The sequence below is a fragment of the Pelobates fuscus genome, chromosome 4, assembly GCF_036172605.1.
Source record: "Pelobates fuscus isolate aPelFus1 chromosome 4, aPelFus1.pri, whole genome shotgun sequence".
Taxonomy (NCBI): Eukaryota; Metazoa; Chordata; class Amphibia; order Anura; family Pelobatidae; genus Pelobates; species Pelobates fuscus.
This window is the reverse complement of record NC_086320.1, coordinates 202,931,768-202,958,838: the sequence shown is the minus strand read 5'-3', so window position 1 is coordinate 202,958,838 and position 27,071 is coordinate 202,931,768.

The window sequence follows — 27,071 nt, the reverse complement described above, 5'->3', positions numbered from 1 at the left end:
TATCTCTGCCAAACTGTGTCGGGTGTCTTACGCTTCATTTGATGCTGACGTTCGCATGGTCAAGGCAGCTGGCCCTGGAGCATTGCTGGCCAAGGCAGACGTTGAATCAGCGTTTCGCGTATTGCCCGTGCACCCAGATTGCCACCACCTCCTCGGTTGTAGTTTCAATGGCTGGTATTACGTGGATATGTGCCTTCCGATGGGTTGTTCCATATCCTGTTTTTTACTTTGGATGCTTCAGCACTTTCCTGGAGTGGGTGGTGTGGCAGGAGTCGGGGATTGACTCACTGCTGCACTATTTCGACGACTTTCTGTGTGTGAGCCCAGCGCATTCCCAGAGGTGTCTGGTTCGGATCTTCACCTCTATACGGATGGTGCTGGTTCCGTCGGCATTGGAGTAATATTAGGGTCACGCTGGTGCGCTGACACTTGGCCTCTGGCCTGACTAGAAATCTTGCCTTCCTTGAGCTTTTCCCCTTAGTGGTGGCATTGGCGTTATGGGGTTTGGACTTGCGGGACCGGCGGGTTGTTTTTCATTGAGACAAGCTGGGGGTCGTGCAGGTGATTAACCAGCTCTCTGCCTCTTCTCCGCTGGTGGTACGTTTGCTCCAGAGCTTAGTGCTACGGTGCCTGTGCCTTAATGTGTCGTGTAGGGCGCTGCATGTTCCAGGGGTTCACAATGTGATTGCGGATGCTCTCTCTCATTCACAGTGGGCGGAGTTCTGAGCGGCAGTGCCTCACGCGGACGAGGCGGGTTGCCCCTGTCCGTTGCAGCTGTGGTCCCTGGGTTTGGCAGGCTGATGGACCTGGTTCGCGGGTCGGTGTCTTTTTCCACTTCGGCCAGATACTCGAAGGTATGGGTGGAATGGCACGAGCTGGAGTCTGAGGTAGGGGTCTTTCAAGATACGCCCATTTGATTGCAGGGTCTGTTGCGGCTCTTGGACACTTGGGTTTCTACAGGCATGTCGCCTTTGGAGTTTTCTGTTTAAATTGTAGGTCTGGGAGGATGTGACCAAGGAGTTTCTGGTGAGGCAGGCAGTTAAGGGGCTGCGCAGGGATCGTGTTACTGTGGATTCAAGGAGGCCAATGTCGGGTGCGCTCCTGGCGCAATTATGCCAAGTGCTCCCACAGGTGTGTTTCTCGGACATTGAGGTGCGGCTGTTTCGCCTTGCCTTTTCGTTTGCTTTCTTTGGGGTCATGAGGATTGGGGAGTTGGTGTGTCCAAGCAGGTCGACCGTTGGGGGGCTCCTTTTCTCTGATGTTAGGGAGGGGCTGGACCGGGTTTCCTTTAAGATTCGCCACTCCAAGCAGATATGTATCCAGTACAGAAAATAAGGCAAGACTAGAATAGGCACCAAACAAGATAAGACAAGACTAGAAGAACCCAGAACCAGAGCAGGACAGAAAGCAGAACATGTATACCAAACATGTCAAACTCAAAGTCTGGGCCATATAAACAAGGTTTAAGTTTATGTGGGCCGCAAAAAAAAATACCTTTAATTTTCATAGAAACTTAGGTTTATTTTAAAAAGTACAGTATAAAAAACCCAGCATCCCCCTCTACTAAACCACAGCACCCCCCTCTACTAAATCCCACTCCCGCCCTCTACTAAATCACAGCACCCCCCTCTACCACCCTGTGCCAAATCTGATCCTCCCGCTAACACACACACACATAGTCACAGACAGACACACACATACAGACACACTGACACACACACACACTGACAGACACACACATACTCACTGACAGATACACACACACATACTCACTGACAGATACACACACACATACAGACACTCTGACAGACACACACACATACTCATTGACAGACACACACATACTCACTGACAGACACACACATACAGACACACACACACACTGACAGACACACACATACTCACTGACAGACACACACACATACTCACAGACAGACACACACATACTCACAGACAGACACACACACAGACAGACACACACACATACTCACAGACCGACACACACACAGACACACACATACTCACAGACAGACACACACACAGACACACACAAATATACTCACTGACAGACACACACACACACTGACAGACACACACACACTGACACACACACTTACTGACAGACACACACACACAAACACACACTGATAGACAGACAGACACACACACATACTCACAGACACACACATACTTACTGACAGACACACAGACACAGACACACACACTGACAGACAGACATACACACACATACTCACTGACATACACACACATACACACACACATACTCACAGACAGACACACACACATACTCACAGACAGACAGACACACACACTGACACACCCACACACTGACCCACACACACTGACAAACACACACATACTCACTGACAGACAGACAGACACACACACACACACTCACTGACAGACGCTCGCTCCCTACCTTTTGGAGCCAATTTGGGGCATCTCCCTGGGGTCCTTCTATCTGCTCCTTACTGCTCCCTCATGCGTGCAGTTTATTAATGCCGGTTGCTGGAATATGACGTCATATTCCAGCGCCTGACTTCCTGTGAGGAGCAGGAACACTGTGCTCCCTCGCTGGCTCTCCTCCCCGGCCAGGTAAGTGTTAGCAGAGTAGGCACCTGCAATATGGGGAAAGCAGGTGCCAACTCTGCTGTGACACCAGCATGTACTTGCGGCTCGCCGGGCCGTAAAGATGGTCCTTGTGGGCCAGTTTGACATGCTTGTCTTACAAAGTTGAAATGACCATCTGGGGTTGCGTTATCTCACGTGCAGCGGGAGCTTGCTGGGATTTCGGATCTGAACTGCCCATAAGGGTGGGACCAGTCTTATATGCTTCCGATATGTTCTATCTGTAATGGCACAAGTTGAGCTAAAATCAGCTTGAGATCTGAGCGGGTACGCACCGAAGGGCAGGCTAATTGAGCTGTTGTCCGTTCTCACCTCTCTTGCTACTTGTTTTTTCTCTCCTTAGTCCTGACTTTGTACAACCTAACACATTTGCCCATTTGAGTACAGATGTTGGGAGCATCAGCTCAGGAGTATGGTTGTTCCTTCTAACAGCTAAGAGAACAACCCCTCTAGTACAGGTGTAAAATGTAAGAAAGGCTAGACTGGTTGTTGTGGTAGGGGACACTATTATTAAGAGAGTAGATATTGTAATCTGCCGCTCTGATCGGCTCAACAGGATACTTTGTGGTCTCACGATTGCTCGGGTCCGGCATATGGCAAACAGAGTGGATGGAGTATTGGGAGGGGCTGGGAATGACACGGCTGTCATGCTTCATATTGGTACCAATGACAAAGTTAGAGGAAAATGGAGGTTCCTAAAGAAATTAGGAAGTAAACTGAAAAAAGGACCTCCAAGGTAGTATTTTCAGAAATATTACCTGTGTTGCGAACGACTGTAGAAAGGCCGGATTAACATAGGGGCTGATGGAGCTGCAGCTCCAGGCTCAGGCCCAGGCCCATGGAATAGGCCCATTTGAAAAAAAATTAAAATAATATTTTTTTTTAATTTTATTTTTTTACACACTATTCTTAGGTTTTCCACCTGACTGGTATTTTACTGGCACAGCCAGTATTTGAAGCTGCCTGGCCGTGCAGTAATACCGGCAATACAAATGCAGGTATTTTTCTCAGAATAAATGGAGATTACTCTGTAATACCAGCACCAGCCAGTAGGGGTGTGTAGGGCCAGTAGGGGTGTGTGGAGAGAGGCAGGGATAGGAAGTTACAGCATATCCCTGCCTTTCTCTACTACTCACTGATCCGTGGGGGAGCAGCAACACAGCACAGAGTCCAGACAGCAGCTCTGAGAGAGAGGGGAAAGGCAGCAGGGACACATGGGTACACTGAGACACTAGGGGACACATGGGGACACTGAAACACTAGGAGACATGGGGACACAGACACTGGGAGACCTGGGAACACTGAGACACTTGGGGACACTGGAAAACATGGGGACACTGAGACACTAGAGGACACTGGGACACATGGGGATGCTGAGACACATGGGGACGCTGTGAGACATAGGGACATTGGGAGACACTGAGACATTGGGACATGGAGACACTATGTCCCCAAGTCTCCCAGTGCCTGTGTCCCATGTCTCTCAGTGTGCCTAGTGTCCCAGTGTCCCTATATGACCCAGTGTCCCCATGTATATGTCCACAACTGTCCCCATGTCTTCCAGTGTCCCCAAGTGTTGGTCTCCCAGCCAGTGTCCCCTAGTCTCCCATTGTCCCCTAGTCTCCCAGTGTCTGTGTTCCCATGTCTCTGCGTCCCTAGTGTCTTAGTGTTCCCAAATGTTTCAGTGTCCCCATGCCTCCCAGTGTCTGTGTTCCTAGTGTCTCAGTGTGCCTAGTGTCCCCATGTCTCCCAGTGCCCCTATATGTCCCAGTGTCCCCATGTCTATGAACACAACTGTCCCCATGTCTCCCAGTGTCCCCAGTGTCCCCTAGTCTCCCAGTGTCTGTGTTCCCATGTCTCTGTGTCCCTAGTGTCTTAGTGTCCTAAAATGTTTCAGTGTCCCCATGTCTCCTAGTGTCTGTGTCCCTAGTGTCTCAGTGTCCCCATGTCTCAGTGTCCCCATGTCTCACTGTGTTCCCAGTATCCTAGTGACATGGGGACACACTGAGACATTAAGACACTGTGAAAAATGGGGACACTGAGACACTGGGAGCAGGGCCGGACTGGCCCACCGGGATACCGGGAAATTTCCCGGTGGGCCGCGGCACCTGGGGGCTGCTCTGGCAATGTATGTGCCACCGGGTGGCCGGTCCGGTGGCACATACTCTGAGGGAGCCGGCCGGCGGCCGCATTGCACGCTGGAGCCGCCGGACCGGGTGGCAGCCTCGCCGGTCCGGCGGCACTCCTAATGCTGGGGGCTGAAGGAGGAGCATGTCTCTGTACCATGCTCCCTCGCGGTTCCCACAATTCACAGCACAGGAACCGCGAGGGAGCATGGTACAGAGACATGCTCCTCCCTCCTCCCTCCTCCTTCAGGAGTGCCGCCGGACCGGCGAGGCTGCAGCGTGGCCCCCCTGACTCCTCTCAGGTAGGGGGGCAAGAAAGAGACAGAAGGGGAGGGGGAATGGGTGGGGGGGGTGCAAGAAAGAGACAGAGGGGAGGGAGAATGGGGGGGTGCAAGAAAGAGACAGAAGGGGAGGGAGAATGGGTGGGGGGGTGCAAGAAAGAGACAGAGGGGGGGGGAAATGGGTGGTGGGGGGGTGCAAGAAAGAGACAGAGGGGGAGGGAGAATGGGTGGGGGGTGCAAGAAAGAGACAGAGGGGAGGGAGAATGGGTGGTGGGGGGTGCAAGAAAGAGACAGAGGGGGAGGGTGCAAGAAAGAGACAGAGGGGGAGGGAGAATGGGTGGTGGGGGATGCAAGTAAGAGACAGAGGGGGAGGGTGCAAGAAAGAGACAGATGGGGAGAGAGAATGGGTGGGGCGGTGCAAGAAAGAGACAGAGGGGGGTGCAAGAAAGAGACAGAGGGGGTGCAAGAAAGAGACAGAGGGGGGTGCAAGAAAGAGACAGAGGGGGAGGGAGAGTGCCACAGGGAAAGGAGGGAGAATAGAGAGACAGAGGGGGGAATAGAGAGACAGAGGGGGAGTGCCACAGGGAAAGGAGGGAGAATAGAGAGACAGAGGGGGGAGAATAGAGAGACAGAGGGGGAGGGAGAGTGCCACAGGGAAAGGAGGGAGAAAGAGGCAGAGGGGGAGAATAGAGAGACAGGGGAAGAGATATGTGGGGGAGAGAGAGAGACACATGGAAAGGGGGGAAGAGATATGTGGGGGAGAGAGACAGAGGGGGAGGGAGAATGGGTGGTGGGAGGGTGCAAGAAAGAGACAGAGGGGGAGAGAGAATGGGTGGGGGGGTGCAAGAAGGAGACAGAGGGGGGGTGCAAGAAAGTGACAGATGGGGGTGCAAGAAAGAGGTAGAGGGGGAGGGAGAGTGCCACAGGGAAAGGAGAGAGAATAGAGAGACAGAGGGGGAGGGAGAGTGCCACAGGGAAAGGAGGGAGAAAGAGGCAGAGGGGGAGAATAGAGAGACAGGGGAAGAGATATGTGGGGGAGAGAGACAGATGGGAAGAGATGTGTGGGGGAGAGAGAGAGAGACACATGGAAAGGGGGAGAGAGACAGAGGGGAAGAGATATGTGGGGGAGAGAGGGAAAGGGGGAAAGAGACAGAGGGGAAGAGAGATGTGGGGGAGAGAGACACAGGGAAAGGGAGGAGAAAGACAGAGGGGAAGAGAGATGTGGGGGAGAGAGAGACACAGGGAAAGGGGGGGATACAGAGACAGAGGGGAAGAGAGAGACAGGGAGAAAGGAGAGAGACACACAAGGGGAGGGGGAAGAGAGAAACAGAGGGAGAAAGGAGAGACACACACAAGGGGAGGGGGAGAAAGGCAGAGGGGGAAGAGAGAGACTGGGAAGGAGAGGGGAGACTCCCCCCCCCCCCCCACGAGGCTCTCCCCTGCCAGCCGATCTCCCTCCCCGTTCCACAGGCACCATGCGGGCAGCCGGCTCCTCTGCTTCCTTCTCGCACAAGCACAGAACATTGCCACGGTTACCACGGCAATGCTCCGGCTCTCACGAGAGTGAACTCTAGCCCATAAATTCCGGGTGGTTGCAGTGTTGAGAGTGAACTCTAGCCCCATAGACACACTACCCCCACACACACACCATACACATGCACACATTGCCCCCCACACACATTCACAGCCCCCCACACACACATTCACAGCCCCCCCATACACACATTTCCCCACACACCCTACGCATTCACACACTACACCCCCCCCCCACACACACACATACACTGAACCCCTCACACATTGTACCACTGCTCCTATACCCTACTACAGCCCCATATCCCAGCAGACCCCAGGTAAGTTGTCAAACTCTTCTTAACCCCTTAAGGACCAAACTTCTGGAATAAAATGGAATCATGACATGTCACACATGTCATGTGTCCTTAAGGGGTTTTAAACGGTTTGACTTCTTACTCTGTGAGGGGGTCCCGGCACTCCTTGCACCATAACCACTACACAGAGCAGTACTGGTTATTGTGCATGGATTTTTTCTTTAAATAATCTACAAGTGCCCCTCCCGGGATCAGGTTCTGGATCCTCCAATGGTATATGACATGTATATTAATGTGTGTATTAGTTATATACATATATATGCATACACATATATACATACATATATATATACATACATACATACATATATACACATACATATATACATATACACACACACACACATATATATATATATATACACACACACACATATATATATATATATATATATATATATAAAATTATGCCTTTTATATTTACACATATATTAATGTACATTTATATATGCATAATACACAGAGAAATGTCATTGATATGTACCATATGTAATGAGCAGATATTGGCCCAGTCTTGTTGCTAGGTGCATACTCCAGCACAATAACATATTTAAAGTGAAGCGCGCACCCACAGGACTTCAATATAAATAAGATAACGTCAATTTTATACAGTTGTGCCGTACATACATTCACTATTTCAGTCCCATTACCAAGCTTTCCTTAATATGTCAAGGTAGTTGGACTGAAACATTGATTACACGCACGTCTGCTTAAAATAAATCAGCACTTTTGCTTATTTTGAAGCCTATGAGTTCTTTTCTTTACGTTGGAGTAATAGTTTTTAATTTTAAGTTCTCTTTTCTAACTCTGTATCTGCACACTATGCTGGCGCGACGCATTATGGGGCTGGTAAATATTTTTTTCCAGGGCTGCTTTTAATTCCCAGTCCGGCCCTGACTGGGAGACTAGGGGACTGGGCGACATGGGGACACTGACACTGTGATACATAGGGACACTGGGTGACTTGCGAGACTGAGACACTGGGAGACAGGGAGACAGTGGGAGCAATCCATCTATACAGCAAAATCAAACTGTGAGTAGTTTGTTGGTGATTTTACAGAATTTTCTCTGATGTCACTCCTTGTGATTTACATCATGTGATGACACACATAACTAATTAATTATACAAATGATTAAGGCTGGTATTTTTTTCCAAGAAAGGTGGCAACCTTAACTACTCTTCACATAATCTTGCTTAAAGGAGCACTATAGGGTCAGGAACACAATCATGTATTTCTGACCGTATTATGTTAAAACCACCACCCTGGCCCCTTCTTGCCTCCCTAAATATAGTAAAATATTACGTGTATTCAAGTCTGCAGCTGCTGGCTCTGCCTCTGAACTGACTGTCTGCTGACATCATCAGAAGTGGTGGTCTGAGCAAATTACAATACTTCCCCATAGGATTGGCTGAGACTGTCAACTAGGCAGATCAGGGGCAGAGCCAGCACAAGTCCAACATAGCCCTGACCAATCAACATCTCCTCATAAAGATACATTGAATCAATGCATCTCTATGAGGAAAGTTCAGTGTCTGCATGCAGAGGGTGGAGACACTGAATGGCAGTGCTGCACACTAGGCAGTACTGCCCCAGGAAGCACCTCTAGCAGCCATCTAAGGAGCGACCAGTGGAGTTATTTTCTCTGAAAAGACAGTGTTTACTGCAAAAAGCCTGAATGGAATGATTCTACTTACCAGAACAAATACAATAAGCTGTAGTTGTTCTGGTGACTATAGTGTCCCTTTAAGTTTGGAAGCTTAAGAGGGATGTATGGGAACAAAACTTGTGTGGACTGGCTGACAATAAAATTAGTTTAGGTAATGCAGACGTTGGTCTCTCTAACACTGTGGCATGTCCCCTTTCTTCTATACTCACTACATACACCTTTTCTCTGTCTCAGACAATATACCAGGAACTTCTGCCTGCTAGTAAGAAGGTAAGGAGACAAGTGGACCAGCAAGTGCTAGGGTACAGTCCTTAGAAAGCATGGAGTGAGTGCATCATTAGACGCATTTATGTCAAGCTCAGGGTGCTGCCTGCATAGTATGCCCTTAGTTGGACAGCCTGCAGGATTGGCAGGCAGCCTGACATGCATTCATGCCAGGCTGACCTTCCAATTCTTTGGACAAACATGCCGCCTTTTTGGGCATGTTCACCCCCTTTTGGCGGGTCTGGTAACGTGATTCGCGCCAGTGGCACACCCTTTTACCCCACCCATTGACTTCCTGCTTCACTGGACACTGCTGTTAGGGGTTATGGATTTACTTGAAAGATGAAAGCATAAGTTAGAGAGAGATTAGCATAGAGTATGTATTTTCTTATAGCTGAGTTTCCCTCCAGCACCATCTCCATCAGATACATGACGCTTGGGGGGTATGGTTGTTTTAGTGTTTTTGGTCGATAAGATTACGTAATTAGGCCCATCCTAATTGTCAGCACCAGGCCCACTGTGCTCTTAATCCGGCCCTGGCAGTCAGGGCCGGCCTTAGGCATTTAGACGCCCTGTGCGAAAAATATTCACAGCGCCCCCCCCCCCCCGTCATCCATGTATGCTGTAATGTTTGTGTTGTCTGTGTATGTGATAGTAGGTGTGATGACTGTGTGTGATATGTATGCTATGTGTGATATTTGTAATGGGTGTATTAACAGTGTGTGATATGCGTGTATTGGTTGTATGTGACACACACAGAGTCAGACGGCCATACACACACACACAGGCAGACAGTCATACACACACACACACACACAGACACACAAAGGCAGACAGTCTCACACACACACACACAGACACACACAGGCAGACAGTCAGTCATACACACAGACACAGACAGTAATACACACAGACACACACAGAGGCAGTCAGTCATACAGACAGTAATACACACAGACACACACAGAGGCAGACAGTAATACACACAGACACACACACAGTCATACACACAGACACACACAGAGGCAGACAGTCATACACACACGCAGACAGTCATACACACAGACACACACAGGCAGACATAGGCGTGCGCAGCCTATTGCATTAGGGTGTGCACCCTAAAGCACAAACACATGCCGCGTGTATATGTATGTGTGTATATATATATATATATATTTATTTATACACACACACACACTGCTGTGTGTGTGTGTGTGTGTGTGTGTGTGTGTGTGCGTGTAAGGGCGCTATGTGTGTGGGTGCTGTATGTGGGTGTGGGTGCTGTGTGTGTGCTGTATGTGTGCTGTGTGTGTGGGGGTGCTATATGTGTGTGTAGGTGCTGTGTGTGTGTGTGCTGTATGTGTGTAGGTGCTGTATGTGTGTGTGTGCGCTGTGTGAGGGTGCTGTATGTGTGTAGGTGCTGTGTGTGTGGGTGCTGTATGTGTGTGTTTGCGCTGTGTGAGGGTGCTGTATGTGTGTGGGTGCTGTATGTGTGTGGGTGCTGTATGTGTGTGTGGGTGCTGTATGTGTGTGTGGGTGCTGTATGTGTGTGTGGGTGCTGTATGTGTGTGTGCTGTATGTGTGTAGGTCCTGTGTGTGTGTGTGTGCTGTGTATGTGTGTGCTGTATGTGTGAAGGTGCTGTATGTATGTGTGAAGGTGCTGTATGTGTGTGTGTGCTGTGTGAGGGTGCTGTATGTGTGTAGGTGCTGTGTGTGTGGGTGTGTGTGCTGTATGTGTGTGGGTGATTGTGGGGGGTGGAGGTGGGGGTACATGACTCAATATCCCCCCTCCCTTCTTACCTTATGTAGGGAGGGGGGATTCTTGTTCCTGCTGCCTTCCCTGGTGGTCCAGTGGAGGTGAGGTGCCGTTTAGTTAATATCCCCCCTCCCTTGTTACCTTATGTAGGGAGGGGGGACCATGCTACCGCCATCCCTGGTGGTCCAGTGGAGAGTGAACTCTACCCTGCGGGGCTAGAGTTCACTCTCGCGAGATTTGAGCGTTGCTGCGGCAACGCTCAAATCTCGCGAGAGGAACCCGGCGGAGCTGCTGGCAAGAGCTCCGCCGGTCCTCTCCTGCCTCCCTCCCTGCCTGTGGGTCGGTGGGGAGGAAGGCTGAGAGCAGAGCCGGCGCTCGGATAGCGCCGGCTCTGCATGAGCCGACAGCGGAGATCCTGAGATCTCCCCTGCCGGTCTCAATACATAGGCGTGCTGCGGGGATTAGGGTGTGCCCAGGCACACCCCGTGCGCACGCCTATGCAGGCAGACAGTCATACACACAGACACACACAGGCAGACAGTCATACACAGACACACAGAGGCAGACAGTCATACACACACACACAGACACACAGAGGCAGACAGTCATACACACACACACACAGACAGTAATACACACACAGAGGCAGACAGTCATACACACACACACAGACACACAGAGGCAGACAGTCATACACACACACACACAGACAGTAATACACACACAGAGGCAGACAGTCATACACACACACACACACAGACAGTAATACACACAGGCAGAGAGTCACACTCACCTGACAATCACAGTTACCTGTGGAGGCAGTGCAGCTCCTGGTGACTGGTGGGGAAGCAGGGACTCCTTCCTGCTTCCCCTGCAGCAGTTTTCCGGCGCTTTTAGCTCCGCCCCCGCCGCACGGTAAGCTCCGCCCCCGCTGCAAATTAAAAAAAAATTTGTTTTTTTTTTTTTTTTTTTTTAAACCCGGCCGGCTGTGCGGCCGCACGGCGCCCCCTGCTCCATGGCGCCCTGTGCGGCCGCACAGCTCGCACACCCCTAAGGCCGGCCCTGCTGGCAGTGGGAGATTAGGCAGGTTAATGCATGGCTAAAGTCATGGTGTAGGAAGAAGGGTTTTAGCTTTTTAGAGCACTGGGCTGATTTTGTGCTTGGGTACAATCTTTATAGCTGTGATGGATTGCATATAAACAGAAGAGGGTCTGCTGTGCTGGGGAATATGATGGGTAGAAGATTAGAGGAGATTTTAAACTAGCAGTAGGGGGACAGAGAAATCTACAAAATGGAGATAGGACAGGAAGGAGATGGGTTTTAACTCAGTCAAAGGGGGGGCAAAATCAAAACAGATGAGGTATGTGGTAGTAAAACTAATTCACATAGAGTACAAGAAACTCATAATAATATTAAATGTATGCTCCTTAATTTCAAGGAGCCGAAAGAACAAAATGGGGGAACTAGAGGCAATAGCGTATACTAAGCAATAGGACATAATAGGCATAATGTAAACATGGTAGGATAAGATCTATCACTGGGCAGATAACCTAAATGGTTACACATTATTTAAAAAGGATAGGAAATAGGAACTATTAAGCAAGTGAAATGTGAGGAAAATGTGGAAACTTTTTGGGTAGATAACTGCTTAAAAAAAAAAAAAAAAAAAAAAAAAAAGGGAAATCAATTATTGGTTGGAATATGTTATAAACCACCAAATATTAATATTAATGAGAAAGAACAGCTGTTTGAGCAAATTGTGAAAGCTGCACATCTGGGAAATACGTTAATTATTGGAGATTTGAATTACCCGGACATGAATTGCGTTAGAGGAACTAGCAGTTCAGCAAAGGGAAACCAGGTTTTTGAACGGCACCTTCATGTGACAACTGTTACAAGTACCAACTATAAAGGATGCTTGTCTAAATCTGGTTAAAACAAACAATGTTGACTTTTTTTTTTACCAACATTTAAGCAGGGGAGCACATGGGAAATAGTGAACACAATATGGTGCCTTTTGAAATTAACTCAAAAAAACAAATGCACATGGGGTATACAAAAACATATAATTTTGAAAATGCCAATTTCAATAAATTTAGGGTAGCTTTACAATATATTGACTGGCATAAACTTTTTAGTGAGAAAAAAACACTGAGAATAAGTGGAATATCTTCAAACAAATATTAGAAAGTCCCATTGGGTTATAAGAATTAAATTAAAAAGTGTTTCAGTTGGAAATAAAACCAAGAACTTAAAACTAAGAAAGGTGCATTTAAAGCATTTCAATCAGACAAATCATACACATCCTATATAAGCAAGCCAACACTGCATGCAAAAAGGCGATTAGATGGCCTAAAATGGAAAATGAGACAGTGATAGCCAAAGAGAGCAAAATCAAAGCCCACATTTATTTATTTTTACGTACACAAATTTGTTTTTTACAAATTGAAAGTGTAGGAACATTGAAAACATAGATGCGTATTAGTTTAGAAGACCAAGAAAAGGCAGAAATTTTAAACAACTATTTTCCTCAGTATATGTTAAGGAGGAACCTATGGCAAGATATATGCAAATGACTGCTGCAAAACAAGTTGCAGAAAAATTGGCATTGGATGACTCAAGACAAGGAGCTGCAGCAAGTAAAGAAAGTTAATGTAATGTAAACAAAGCTCCAGGGCCTGATGATATTCACATATGAGTACTTAAGGAGCAAAGTGTGGCCAGATTATTCCACAATATATATATATATATATATATATATATATATATATATATATATATATATATATATATATATATATATATATATATATATATATATAGGAATCGCTGCAAACAGCTAGGCTGATCACGTCGGTGTAAATTAATGAATACTGGCAATCTGGCAGACCCTACTGGCTTAAATCAACTACAGTTGTAATCAAAATTATTCAACTCCCATTGCAAATCAGGCTTATTGTCAAAATTTACAGATTTTCAGCTGTTTGCAATGAACAAATCAAACAAAAGCAACTGAAACAGCTCAACACAATGAATGCTTCAAGAGGTTTACCAAAATGTAATGGAAAACCTATAATGACTTCTCCAGTGTCAAAAATATTCAACCCCTGAATGGAATCCCTCACAACAGCATGAATATGCAAAACATATGTTGTTTCAAGCACACCTAATGCACACCAAATGTGACTAATCAAGGACTTCATTAGTTGCACCAGGTGTGCTTTAGCAGAACACTTGAAATACCTGAACTGGCTAGGGGTTTGTTCAGTGTCACATGTTGACTGCATGTTAAAAATGTGGCAAAGTCATAAGAATGGTCCACAAAATTAAGAGAAGAGATCATTGCCCTTCACAAACAAGGATACAAAAAGATAGCAAAGGAACTGCATTTTCCTACAGACACCATTGGAAGCATAGTTCACAAGTTTAAATTTGAAGGAACAGTGGTCACACTTCCTGGACGGGGCAGAAAAAGGAAGCTTTCAATTGCTGCAACCAGATTTCTGAGAAGGCAGGTTGTGAAAACACTTGAGTGATTGCAAAAGATCAGCAGCAAAACTTGGTGGCAACAGGCACTGAGGTTTCAGTGAGCACAGTAAGGTGAGTACTAAAAGCAGAAAGTTTCCATGCCAGTTCTCCAAATCGTACACCACTACTGACCCAAAAGTGCAAGGCTCCGGTATGCTCAAAATCATATAAACAAACCAAAGAAGTTTTAGGATTCTGTTCAGTGGAGCAATGAAACAAAACTGGAAATTTCCGCCCCAATGAATCAGCAGTATACCTGGAGGAAGAAAAATGAAGCATACACTGAAAAGAACAAAACACTCAGGCAGTCCCCCTGCAGGCAGTCTCATCTCATGCTTTGCGTCCATGTGATTTGCAACGTCCATCGCGATCACATAGCCCTGGTGGGCCGGAAAGGAAGAAGTCCCCCGTACTGGGATCGCCGGTACAGTTAAGTAAAGGGCGGCCAGGGAGCTCACGATCGTTAGGGCGTACTATGCCGCCCTAACAGCGTTTTGGCTCAATAAATGTGGGGCGGCATAGTATGCCCTGATGGCGTTAAGGGGTTAATTGTGCATAGGGATTTGGGATAGAGCTCAAGTAACTTTTTTCTTTGTTTTTGTTTTATAGGACATTAGGTCATGCATTTAGACTTGAAGAAAGGAGATTTAGTCTAAGGCAAAGGAAAGGATTTTTTTAAAGTAAAAACAATAAGGATGTGAAAGTATTTGCCTGAAGAGGTGGTTTATCAAAGTTTGTATAGATATTTAAACAGCGACTGGATGAATACTTCCAAAAATATAATTTTTAATTTGTGGCTTAATACCGTAGGTTCTTGATCCAAGAGATCTGACTGCCATCTTGGAGTCAAGAAGGATTTGTTAATTAGTTTGTTGCAAATTTGAAAGCACTTCAAACTGGATGTGTTGCCTTCTTTTGGATCAACAGCAAAAACAAAACTGTGAGAAAGGCTGAACTTGATAGACGCATGTCTTCTTTCGGCCTATGTAACTATATAAAGGTGTGAGCGCAGTGCCTTGTTCTTTTGTTTTTTTTATAAATTCATACAGCATGTAATAGTCTGTTTCCAACAGAGTCAATCTAAGTTCACCCATAATAACAAGGAATCCATAGACAACAAATTAAAGCATGGCAGATAATGTGGCTATTGTTAAAGAAAATAGCTTTAAGGCTCATGTGTGAATGTTTGAAATGATTGATAGTTCAATTTATCTTGAATTTACATAATATAGACTGCCATAAAGCCATAGTCATAAAAAAAAGTAGGTTTACTAATCACTTTTTCAATCTATATGGCATTGTTAATTTAATTTAATCTCTATTACACAATTCCTGTTTGTATTTTGAAATCCTTTTAATTCAATGGTTTAAATCTAAATTAAAATGTTAAAATATGGCGGGCTGGTTTTTCCATCAGTCTGACAATGGAATATTATATGCATATCTTGCTTCTGGTTATGGGTAGCTGACCTGTGTATTATTGAGCCCAGAGTTACCCTCTTTATAAATTGAGTAATAAATGTCAGATCTGATAAATGGAGGTCATTGTCACACTGTTCCTCGGAGACATTAATAGCCTAATAATGCCAGGAAATCTCAGGTGCAGAACAGGAGGGGAGCCATGTGTTAGCCATTTCACTCCCTAGAAAAGCTGCGTAGTATAATTTCTGAACACAGCTTATACTTAACACAATTATTCAATCACCCCTAGGGAAAAGAAAGTACAGCCAAAAAAGCTGTTATCTATTGACAAATAAAAAATAGAATCCACATTTGTTACACCATTGTAATCGTCAATTGCTTTTTATAAACGTCTGGAGCCTAGGTCTATGAATTATATTGAGATACAATTTAAAAAATGTATATACACTGACTGCATTGGTCCATTACCATGTTCTTGATGCTCGACCCCTATTGTGTTAATTTCTGGCACAGGCATATCACTTTTGTAAAAAATTGAACATCTAAACATCGCACCCAAACACACAAAGCCATCTACACACATAACATACAGACACTCACATTTAACACACATACTAACAACCACCCACACACATATACAAATAAGCAACAACACACAGCTACCCATACAAATTACACACATCCACAACACACACCACACAAGGATCAGGGCCGGTGCAAGGATTTTTGGGTACATAGGCGAAGATGCATTTTTCGGCCCCCTCCTCCTCAAAAAATAACATCTTTACCTATGTGCCTCTTAACCAGGTTCAGGGCCGGACTGGGAACTAAAATCAGCCCTGGAAAACAATTCTATACCAGCCCAATAATGTGTTGCACCAGCATAGTGTGCTGATATAGAGGTTGAAAAAATAACTTGAAATTGAAAACTCTTACTCCAACGAAAGAACGCATATAGGGCTTCAAAATAAACAAAAGAGCGCATTTATTTTTATTAAGTAGACATACATTTGCATGTAATCAATGTTTCAGTACAACTATTTTGGCCTATTAAGGACATTTTAGTAATGGTACTGAAATGCTGAATGTCTGCAGTTGCACAACTAAAAAAAAAAATTAAGTGATTTTGTTTATTTTGATGTTCTATGGGTGCGCTCTTCACTTTGAATATGTTATTGTGCATGAGTATGCAACTAGAAACAAGACAGGGCCAATACATGCTCATTACACACACACACACACACACATATATATATATATATATATGTTATATATATATATATATATATATATATATATATATATATATATATATATATATATATTAATGACATTTATGTGTGTATTATGTATATATAAATGTATATTACTATATGTGTAAATATTATAGGCATAATTATATGTTACTAATACACACATCAATATACATGCATATATATATATATATATATATATATATATATATATATATATATGTGTGTGTGTATTACTGTCACAATCACATCAATTTACGTCTATTACCTTTACCTCGTTTAGTGTATCTTGTCTCCAATTGTCTCCTTTTTTTTCTCTTACAGCGACCCTTGTGCATCTTTTACTTCATCCCAGTCCCTGTGTGTTTCTGTTTACCCTTCTCCAGCCTCTGTATTTCTCTTCCCCCCAGCCCTTTTTGTGCTGTTCTTAGCCCCAGCCACTTTGTCTCTTTCTCCCCTTCCAAATCTCATCTGTTTGTCTCTTTCTAACTCCAGACTCTGTGTGCCCCTTTCTCTTCTCCCAGCCACTCTCTGTCTCTTTTTCCCCAGCCCAGCGTTGCCTCCCACAAATCTTGTGTCACTTTGTTCCCCTTCCCTACTGGATGTCTCTTTGTCCCCCCAACAAACCTGTGTGTCTCTCTTCCCCATCTCCTCCCTGTGTCTCTCTTCCCCATCTCCTCCCTGTGTCTCTCTCTTACCCCTCTGTCTCTTTGTACCCCATCCCCTGTTTCTCTTTATTACCCCATCTGTCTCTGTGTCCCCCCCTTCTCCTGTGTCTCTCTATTACCCCTCTCTTTGTCCCCCCAACCCCTATATCTCTCTATTACCCCTCTGTCTCTTTGTCCCCCCCTTCCCTGGTGTCTCTCTATTACCCCTCTCTTTGTCCTCCCCATCCCCTGTCTCTCTATTACCCCATCTGTCTATGTGTCCCCCCTTGCCCTATGTCTCTCTATTACCCCTCTGTCTCTTTGCCCCCCCCCAACCTGCTGTCTTTCTATTACTCCTCAGTCTCTGTGTCCCCCCTTCCCCTGTTACCCCTCTATTTGTCTCCCCCCTTCCCCTCTATTTGCCCCCCTCCCCCTCTATTTGTCCTCCCCTTCCCCTCTATTTGTCTCCCCCCTTCCCCTCTATTTGTCCCCCCTTCCCCTCTATTTGCCCCCTCTTCCCCTCTATTTGTCCCCCCTTCCCCTCTATTTGTCTCCCCCTTCCACTCTATTTGCCCCCCCTTTCCCTCTATTCGTCCCCCCCTTCCCCTCTATTCGTCCCCCCCTTCCCCTCTATTTGTCCCTTCTGACCTTGTTACAGGAGGACTGAGGGAGGGGGCGGAGCTAACTACCATGCTCTCTCGCAGTTCCCATAATTCCCAGCTCAGCCACATCATAGAGTAGTGATTACTCTATGATGTGGCTGAGCTGGGAATTATCTGAACCGCGAGGGAGCATGGTAGTTAGCTCCGCCCCCTCCCTCAATCCTACTGTGCTGACAGCTATGTTGCTGTCAGTATCAGTGAGTGTATCGCCGGATTGCTTAGGCGGCCGCGATATTATTAAAATATAGGGAGCTGGGCTCCCTCTCTACATGCAGCCCCCCCCCAGTTGCCACGGCCCACCGGGAAATTTCCCGATATCCCGGTGGGCCAGTCCGGCCTTGCCAGCCTCCCCCGTCCATAAGTGGTCCTTCCCTGTCCCTTCCCTGTCCCTTCCCTGTCCCTTAGTGTTCTTCTCCCCTCCCCCGTCTTTTGCCCATCCCGTGGTGTTGCACCCCCACCCCCTTAGTGGTCACACTCCCCTTCTAGGTGTGCCTCCTACCTCTCTTGTAGCGTTACAGAGTGGAGCAGATTCCCTACAGGAGCTTCAGTTTTCTGTACCCGGCCGGACTGACAGGGAGTGCTCTCTCATTGAGAACCTCCTTTCAGTCTGTCCGGGTACAGGAAACAGAAGCTCCTGTACCGCGCTCCGCTCTGCCACGCTACACACAGTGGTGTATACACACTGACAGTCACGCACACTCAATGACAAACACACAGTCGTCACTGACAGACACAGACTCACTGATCTGACACACACTCATTCATTGACACACACACACACACACTGACAGACACACACTGATTGACACTCATTGACAGACACACTGATAGTCACAAGCAGACTCAATGACAAACATACTCTCACTGATTTGACAGACACTCACAAACACACACTGACAGACACACACTCATACACTGACAAACACACTCATACACTGACAGACACACTAATACACTCACATATACACTCACATGTAAACACGCTCATACAATCACTCACAGACACACACACACACTCACTCACACATACACTCATTCACACATACACATACACTCACACATACACATCACATTCACTCACTAATTATTAGTATTATAAATAAACATTTTCCACCCAGCCTGCCTACCTGGAGAGCTGGCGTGGATCTGTCCCTGGGGTCCAGTGGGGCTGCTGGGCGTCATGCAGCAGTGGTATAATCAGAGGCGGCGAGGAAGCTCTATTCTCCCCGCTCTGCTCCCTCGTGGGCTGTCTACTGATGCCGCGGGAGCAGGAATATGACGTCATATTCCGGGTCCCACAGCATCAGCAAATGGCGCGCGAGGGAGCAGAGCGGGGAGAATAGAGTTCCCTCGCCGCCTCTGATTATACCACTGCCGCACGACGCGCTTGGGGGTCCAGAAGGTGGCCTGACAGGAGGGAGCACTTCCCTCCTGCTGGTCACTGAAATCTTGTGCCCCTAGAGCCGGTCTGGGACGAGATAGGAGGAAAGTTTTACTGGGAAGAACCCCAGGTGGCCGGTGGAGATGGGACCGAGGTCTCTCCACCGGTCCTGCAGGGAATTGGGAGCCCAGTCTCCATTCCCCAGCGGCAGAGTGATATGCAGGGAATTGGGAGCCCAGTCTCCATTCCCCAGCGGCAGTGTAATTTATTGGGAATTGGGAGCCCAGTCTCCATTCCCCAGCGGCAGGCTGAGTTACAGGGGGCAGAGATAGTTGCTCCTGTCCCCCAGCAGCAGAGTAAATTGCAGGGAATTGGGAGCCCAGTCTCCATTCCCCAGCGGCAATATGATTTATTGGGAATTGGGAACCCAGTCTCCATTCCCCAACGGCAGTGTGATCTGCAGGGAATTGGGAGCCCTGTCTCCTTTCCCCAGCAGCAGGACTCTGTATTGGGAGCGGCGACAGTCGGTCTCCCTCCCCGCGGCTGGAAGTACATATGGGAGAGGAGCTTGTTACCCCCTCCCCCTTGCGGCAGCTTGACATACCCAGGGGAGACCGTAAGCCCCACAACCGTGCAGCACATGGGATAGTGACGGTCGGTCCTGCCCCCCAACGACAGGGCTGTTAAGCCAAAGGGGAGACAGTCGGTCTCCCCCTCCAGTAGCAGAGCTGTGTATCTAAAGTAGATGCAGTCGGTCTCCCCCTCCCACAACCAGGCTCCAACCAGGCTACTTCCACGGTAGCGCTGGCACCCGAGCAGAGTACCGCTGGTCTCTGCCCACTCAGCAACCAACCAAGGCAACCTACCAGTCCCCCGCACAGATGTGGTGAGGCACCTGGACATGAACAAGTTTCTCCTCTACCCAGGTGTAGTAACCATTTATGTGGGTGGGCTGTACTGCTGCTTGTGTTTTGTGGGTGGGCTGCTGGACTAACAAGGGCACTGACTGGAAGGAGATCAGATACCCTGTTAGTCTGTTTGGAAAAGGGGAGAGATGTGACGAGACCAATCTCGCCACATTGCATTGGAGGAGCCTGGTTGCCCGCCTGTTGCCTCTGGACTATGGCCCCATGTTAAAAAGCCTTCTTTCCCCTGCAGAAAAGGCTTGTTCGTGTCTTTCTGTGTGGCGGTCGGTAGATTCAATCTACCGAACTAACGCACGAATGACTGGACCACATGGGAGCTGGAGTGTGCCATCAATTGACCCCCCAGAAGCTGTGGTTAACCGCAGGTTAATTGACGACTACTGGGTGGCCTTTGTCCGTTTGCCGAACACGTGGCGGTGGCCATTTTAAAGTCCCAAACGGCCAGCGGTGTTCAGCCCCCAAACTATGGAACTGGAAACAGACACTTATTTGCGCGAACACCGCTGTGCCGTCAGCCTCCTTGCTTCTATTTGTGGCGGTTTAGCCGAACGCTGGATTGATCGGGACTTTTTCTATGTGACTGTTTTAACCCAGATAGCTATGTCATGGAGCCCATTCATGTAATTAAAGACTTTGGCTCCATGGCAATTGAACTGTGTGTATAGGATCTGAGCGCTATTCGGTAGTTATGTGCGCTCAGATCCCAGCTATTTTGGGATATGTGACATGTCTGTATTTTATATATAAAATGTAACTTTGCATATTTTAAAGTATTTTGCTGTCTTTGTGTCCCCACGTGTATAATGGAGTTTTGCCTCTGTCCTGGGAGATAATTGGATTACTTCCCAATTATCTCCAGGATAGAGGGAGGGAAATTAGGATGCATTGTGGGGATGTTTTACTTCTGTGTGTCAGAATGTGATACATGTCTGTCTGTGTTACAGTCTTCCATCTGGTCCCCTATGGGAGTGTCCACCAGGTTGGAGACCTGCATAAATACTGGGCAGGTAACCCTGAATAAACCAGACCACTGCTTGACCCACAACACGGAGCTCTGTCTCGTCTTTGGGGGGATTTACTATATGCTTTTAGAGACTGATTGCCAGGAGTGTAAGCCGCTTGGGTGCTTTTCCTGTTCGTCTGCTAGCAGCTATTCGTGAGGATCCAGTTCGGGGAGTTTGGAGTGCTATTTTGTATGCAGTTCGGGAGTTTGGAGCATTCCCTTGTATCCAGTTCGGGAGTTGGTGTTCTGCAGTAGCTGTGCCTGTATATCTGGAAGGGGAAGATCTTCTAAACATCGGTTTAACCCCTTTATGCCCGGGGTGCTGTTACAGTTACCAATTTAATTTACATTTTGAATTTAAATTTAAAGTGAATAATTATTAAAGTTAATTTTTTGGGTGGTTATTGTCCACCTTTTATAATAAAAGCTTTTGATATTTTTCCTCAACCTACATCTACTCGAGTCTTGCTTTACATCTATTCCATTGGTGTGGAAGAGGAAGATTAAGCCAACCATTCATATAGGGTAAGGCACCCTAGAGCGCTCTTTACATCTCTATCTCGTGAGTGTACTAAATTGTTGCGCATGAACATTTGTATATAACTGTGTTACACTATATTTTTTTTATGTTCCTTGTTTTAGATTTGTTCAGCCGTATCCCATACGTTCTCTGTTTTCCTATATATACTGCACTAAAGTTGTTCTTTGGGGTACGATCTTGGGAGGCTGTCTACTTTAATTTTTTTTAGATAAGTATATTTCATACTTCAGCTACTCCACACTTCACATTGTGGTGTTGTATTTGTTGTTTGTAACTTAGACACCATGCCTGGAATACTTCAGTTTGCATACTGGCATTTTTACATGTGTATCTAACATCTTATTCCTTCTTCACTCAGATCAAAGTTACACCTTGAGTCAAAATCACCCTTTTAACCCCTTAAGGACACATGACATGTGTGACATGTCATGATTCCCTTTTATTCCAGAAGTTTGATCCTTAATGGGTTAAAGCAATTCTAGCATTGGATGCTCAACCTAATTTATAGTAATGAATCCTGGAATCATACTCCACATAGTGAGACATGTACATTAGTTCAGCATATGCCAGAACTTACCTGTGTAAACCCATCTGCCTGTTGTGGTTGGTTTATTCAGTGTTCCTGACTGTTGATTATCTGTTTATGGATATGGCTTGTTTATTGGTTTTAGATTTTTTACTTGACTATGCCTGGTATAACATTAGAGTGCAACTCTATATCTCTCACCTCAGCTTGGCTACAACTATTCTCTCACTTGAAGCTTTGTATAGTTTACCTTTCTAGAAGCAATTACTTTAATTCAGTAATACATAACTGTACATAACAATCAGTAATACATAACTGTATTATTTATTTCTTGATCTGACCTATTCTCTGCAAGTTACAGTAATCAAGTGGAGGAATAGGGTACCTTGGGAATGAGCAGTGTGTATGCTCATGAACTACAGATGAATACCACATTATTAGAGGCTGTATACCTTTTCGGATTACTGGTCTGCAGAGGCGTAGCGTGGGGGGTGCAGGGGGGGCCGGCCGCACCGGGCGCAACATCGGGGGGGGCGCGCTCACACTCGCAGCTCTCTGCCCGTGCCAGGGGCGGACTGACCGGTTGGGCACTTCGGACATGGTCCGAGGGCCCGGCCGGGATGGGGGCCCGCCGCCCCTTTAAATGCTGCAGCCGCCTGAGCACTCTCTTAAGAGCCTCAGGCGGCTGCAGCTTCTCACCTCCCCTCCCCTCTAGCGTGGACGAGCTGCTCTCCGGTCCGCGGTGCCCGGCCGGAGTGATAGGAAGGTGCACACTGAGTGTGCACCTTCCTGTCAGTCCGGCCGGGTACAGGAAACAGAAACTCCTGTTCCGCGTAACAGGAGTTTCTGTTTCCTGTACCCGGCCGGACTGACAGGAAGGTGCACAGTGTGCACCTTCCTATCACTCCAGCCGGGCACCGCGGACCAGAGAGCAGCTCGGCCACGCTACAGGGGAGGGGAGGGGGGGTAAAAACAGAGGGGGGGGGCAAACAGAGAGGGAGGGTAAGAACAGAGAGGGAGGGGGGGAAGAACAGAGAGGGAGGGGGGGTAAGAACAGAGAGGGGGGGGTAAGAACAGAGAGGGAGGGAGGGGGGTAAGAACAGGGAGAGGGGGGGTAAGAAGAGGGGGGAAAGAGCAGAGGGGGGGTAAGAAGAGGGAGGGGGGTAAGAAGAGGGAGGGGGGTAAGAAGAGGGAGGGGGGTAAGAAGAGGGAGGGTGGTAAGAAGAGGGTGGGGGGTAAGAAGAGGGAGGGGGTAAGAAGAGGGAGGGGGGGTAAGAACAGAGAGGGGTTAAGAAGAGGGAGGGGGGTAAGAACAGAGAGGGGGGTAAGAAAAAGAGGGAGGGGGGTAAGAACAGAGAGGGGGGTAAGAAAAAGAGGGAGGGGGGTAAGAACAGAGAGCGCTGAGCGCGGGAGAGAACCGCACCAGACCAGTCCAGGCAGCAGCAAGAAGAAGCTGGCAGCGGCGGCAGGTGACACAGGCCAGAGAGGAGAGAGGGAGCCAGTGGTGACAGACGCTGCAGGAGGAAAACCTAGGAGGACTTGGAGGAGAAAACCTTGCCTGCTGACTGCTGTGATCGGGTCCGGGACAGCCGGTGAAAAAAAAGGTAGGAGTCAGGACTGACTGGAGTAGTACTGGGCTCAGTGGGCTGGCTGTGTAGTGCTAGCAGAGCATCTCCCAAACTAAAGTTTCTTTGGGATGTTCCGGTCTGCAGGTCAAGACTGGCATGTTGAGCTGACCAGATGGATTTAAGTTTGGTTAGTTCAACAGTGACGAGACAGATTTCGATCCATATGTAGCTGCTCCAGCTCAACATAAGTTGATGTAAGCCAGTGGGTCTAGGCCTAGCAACCTTTAATGTATTTTTATTTTTTTGCTGAAAGAGTAAGGCAATAGGCATGAAGGTGAATAAACATTATGTTAAGAGTAAAGAAATGGTTATACAATGAAGGGGTGCTAAAAGTGCAGCAAGGCAAGAAAGTGATTTTCTTTTTATTTATTTTTTTTATTTTAGCAGAATACTACACCTATATCATGCCATACAAAAAAAGAATCTGGTGCACAAGGCAGGAAAATGAGAAAGATAGAGACAGAGCAACAAGCTAAGTTAGCTGGAAGCCTTCATCGGTTTTTGGTGAGTACTGCTGAAATTACAGCAGGACCATCAGCAGCACCACAGGAGACTCATAATCCTGATCCTGTGTCGGTAGACATTCCTGTTCCTGCATTAGAAGCAGAGACAGTTTCATCTAAGGATGTTTATACTCAGCCAAATCTGCCAGAAAATATTGACCAAAAAGTTTATACTGATATTGGCTATTGGCCTGAAACCATGGATGAAACCTTGAAAACTGAACTTGTCAGGCGAGGGACAGAGGAACTGCAGAATAAGGATGCATGGTTTCCAAGAGACAGTAATGGCAGGTGTATAAGTGGAAGCTGCAAGAAAGTTTAACTAACTTTGTTGTCACATTAAGAATCTTTCTTACTATCACTGTTTCTACAGCGAGTTGTGAAAGAAGTTTCTCAAAACTTAAACTAATTAAAACATATCAGAGATCTACAATGAGCCAAGAAAGACTGAGTAATCTAGCAATACTGTCCATTGAGAGAGACTTTAATGTAGATTTCAATTCCATTGTTGAAAAATTTGCGCTAATTAAAAGCAGGCGAATTTAAATTAATCTGTATATTATATACAGATTGATATCTTGCACTTCTATTAAAGAATTACAATTAGAGGTACAGGATTGAGGAAGGTGGCTCCATCTAGCCCAGTCTTGGATCATCTCCAGGGTATGGTTCCATTTTGATGTTTAGTTTTTGTTCTTGATATTTTTTGTCCCCAAACCCCTAGTCACCTCCTCCCCCCAATAAAAATTATCCCCCTACCTACCCCCCTCACCCTAAAAATAATGAGGGGGGACCTTTAACTAAGGTAAAAAAAAAAAACTTACCATTAGATGTTTTCTTTCTTCTAAAATCTTCTTTTTTCAGCCCCAAAAAAGGCCAAATAAAAAAACACAATAACTGACGCTAATATAAAAAAAAAAGAAAAAATGAGCGCAAAAAATAATTATCCTTCTTCACCCGGCGAGGGCTCCGCGCAGACTGAGCTCTGCAAGGCGGGGAAGGGCTTATAAATCCTTGCCCCGCCCTGCAATTAGGCTCAGAGCACTCTGATTGATGGGTTTAAGCCATCCAATCAGAGTGCTCTGACCAGGGCCGGATTAAGAGCTCAGTGGGCCTGGTGCTGACAATTATGATGGGCCTATTTACAGAATCTTATCGACCAAAAACACTAAAACGGTCATACCTCCCAAGCGTCATGTATCTGATGGAGATGGTGTTGGAGGGAAACTCATAGGATGCAGCTCTAAGAAAACACATACTCTATGCTAATCTCTCTCTAATTTATGCTTTCATCTTTCAAGTAAATCCATACCCCGTAACAGCAGTGTCCAGTGAAGCAGGAAGTCAATGGGCGGGGTAAAAGGGTGGGCCACTGGTGCGAATCACGTCACCAGACCTGCCAAAAGGGGGAACATGCCCAAAAAGGGGGCATGTCTGTCCAAAGAATTTGAAGGACAGCCTGGCATGAATGCATGTCAGGCTGCCCGCCAATCCTGCAGGCTGGCCAACTAAGGGCATACTATGCAGGCAGCATTCTGAGCTTGACATAAATGCGTCTAATGATGCGCTCACTCCATGCTTTCTAAGGACTGTCCCCTAGCACTCGCTGGTCCACTTGTCTCCTTATCTTCTTACTAGCAGGCAGAAGTTCCTGGTATACAGTGTGAGACAGAGAAAAGGCGTATGTAGTAAGTGTAGAAGAAAGGAGGGGACATATCACAGTGTTAGAGAGACCAACAGCATTACCTAAACTAATTTTATTGTCAGCCAGTCCACACAGGTTTTGTTCCCATACATCCCTCTTAAGCTTCCAAACTTAAAGGGACACTATAGTCACCAGAACAACTACAGCTTATTGTATTTGTTCTGGTAAGTAGAATCATTCCATTCAGGCCTTTTGCAGTAAACACTGTCTTTTCAGAGAAAATAACTCCACTGGCCACTCCTTAGATGGCTGCTAGAGGTGCTTCCTGGGGCAGTACTGCCTAGTGTGCAGCACTGCCATTCAGTGTCTCCACCCTCTGCATGCAGACACTGAACTTTCCTCATAGAGATGCATTGATTCAATTTATCTTTATGAGGAGATGCTGATTGACCAGGGCTTTGTTGGACTTGTGCTGGCTCTGCCCCTGATCTGCCTAGTTAACAGTCTCAGCCAGTCTTATGGGCAAGTATTGTAATTTGCTCAGACCACCACTTCTGATGATGTCAGCAGACAGTCAGTTCAGAGGCAGAGCCAGCAGCTGCAGACTTGAATACAAGTTATATTTTACTATACTTTGGTAGGCAAGAAGGGGCCAGGGTGGTGGTGGTTTTAACATAATACGGTCAGAAATACATGATTGTGTTCCTGACCCTGTATTGCTCCTTTAAGCAAGAGTATGTGAAGAGTAGTTAGGGTTGCCACCTTTTTTGGGA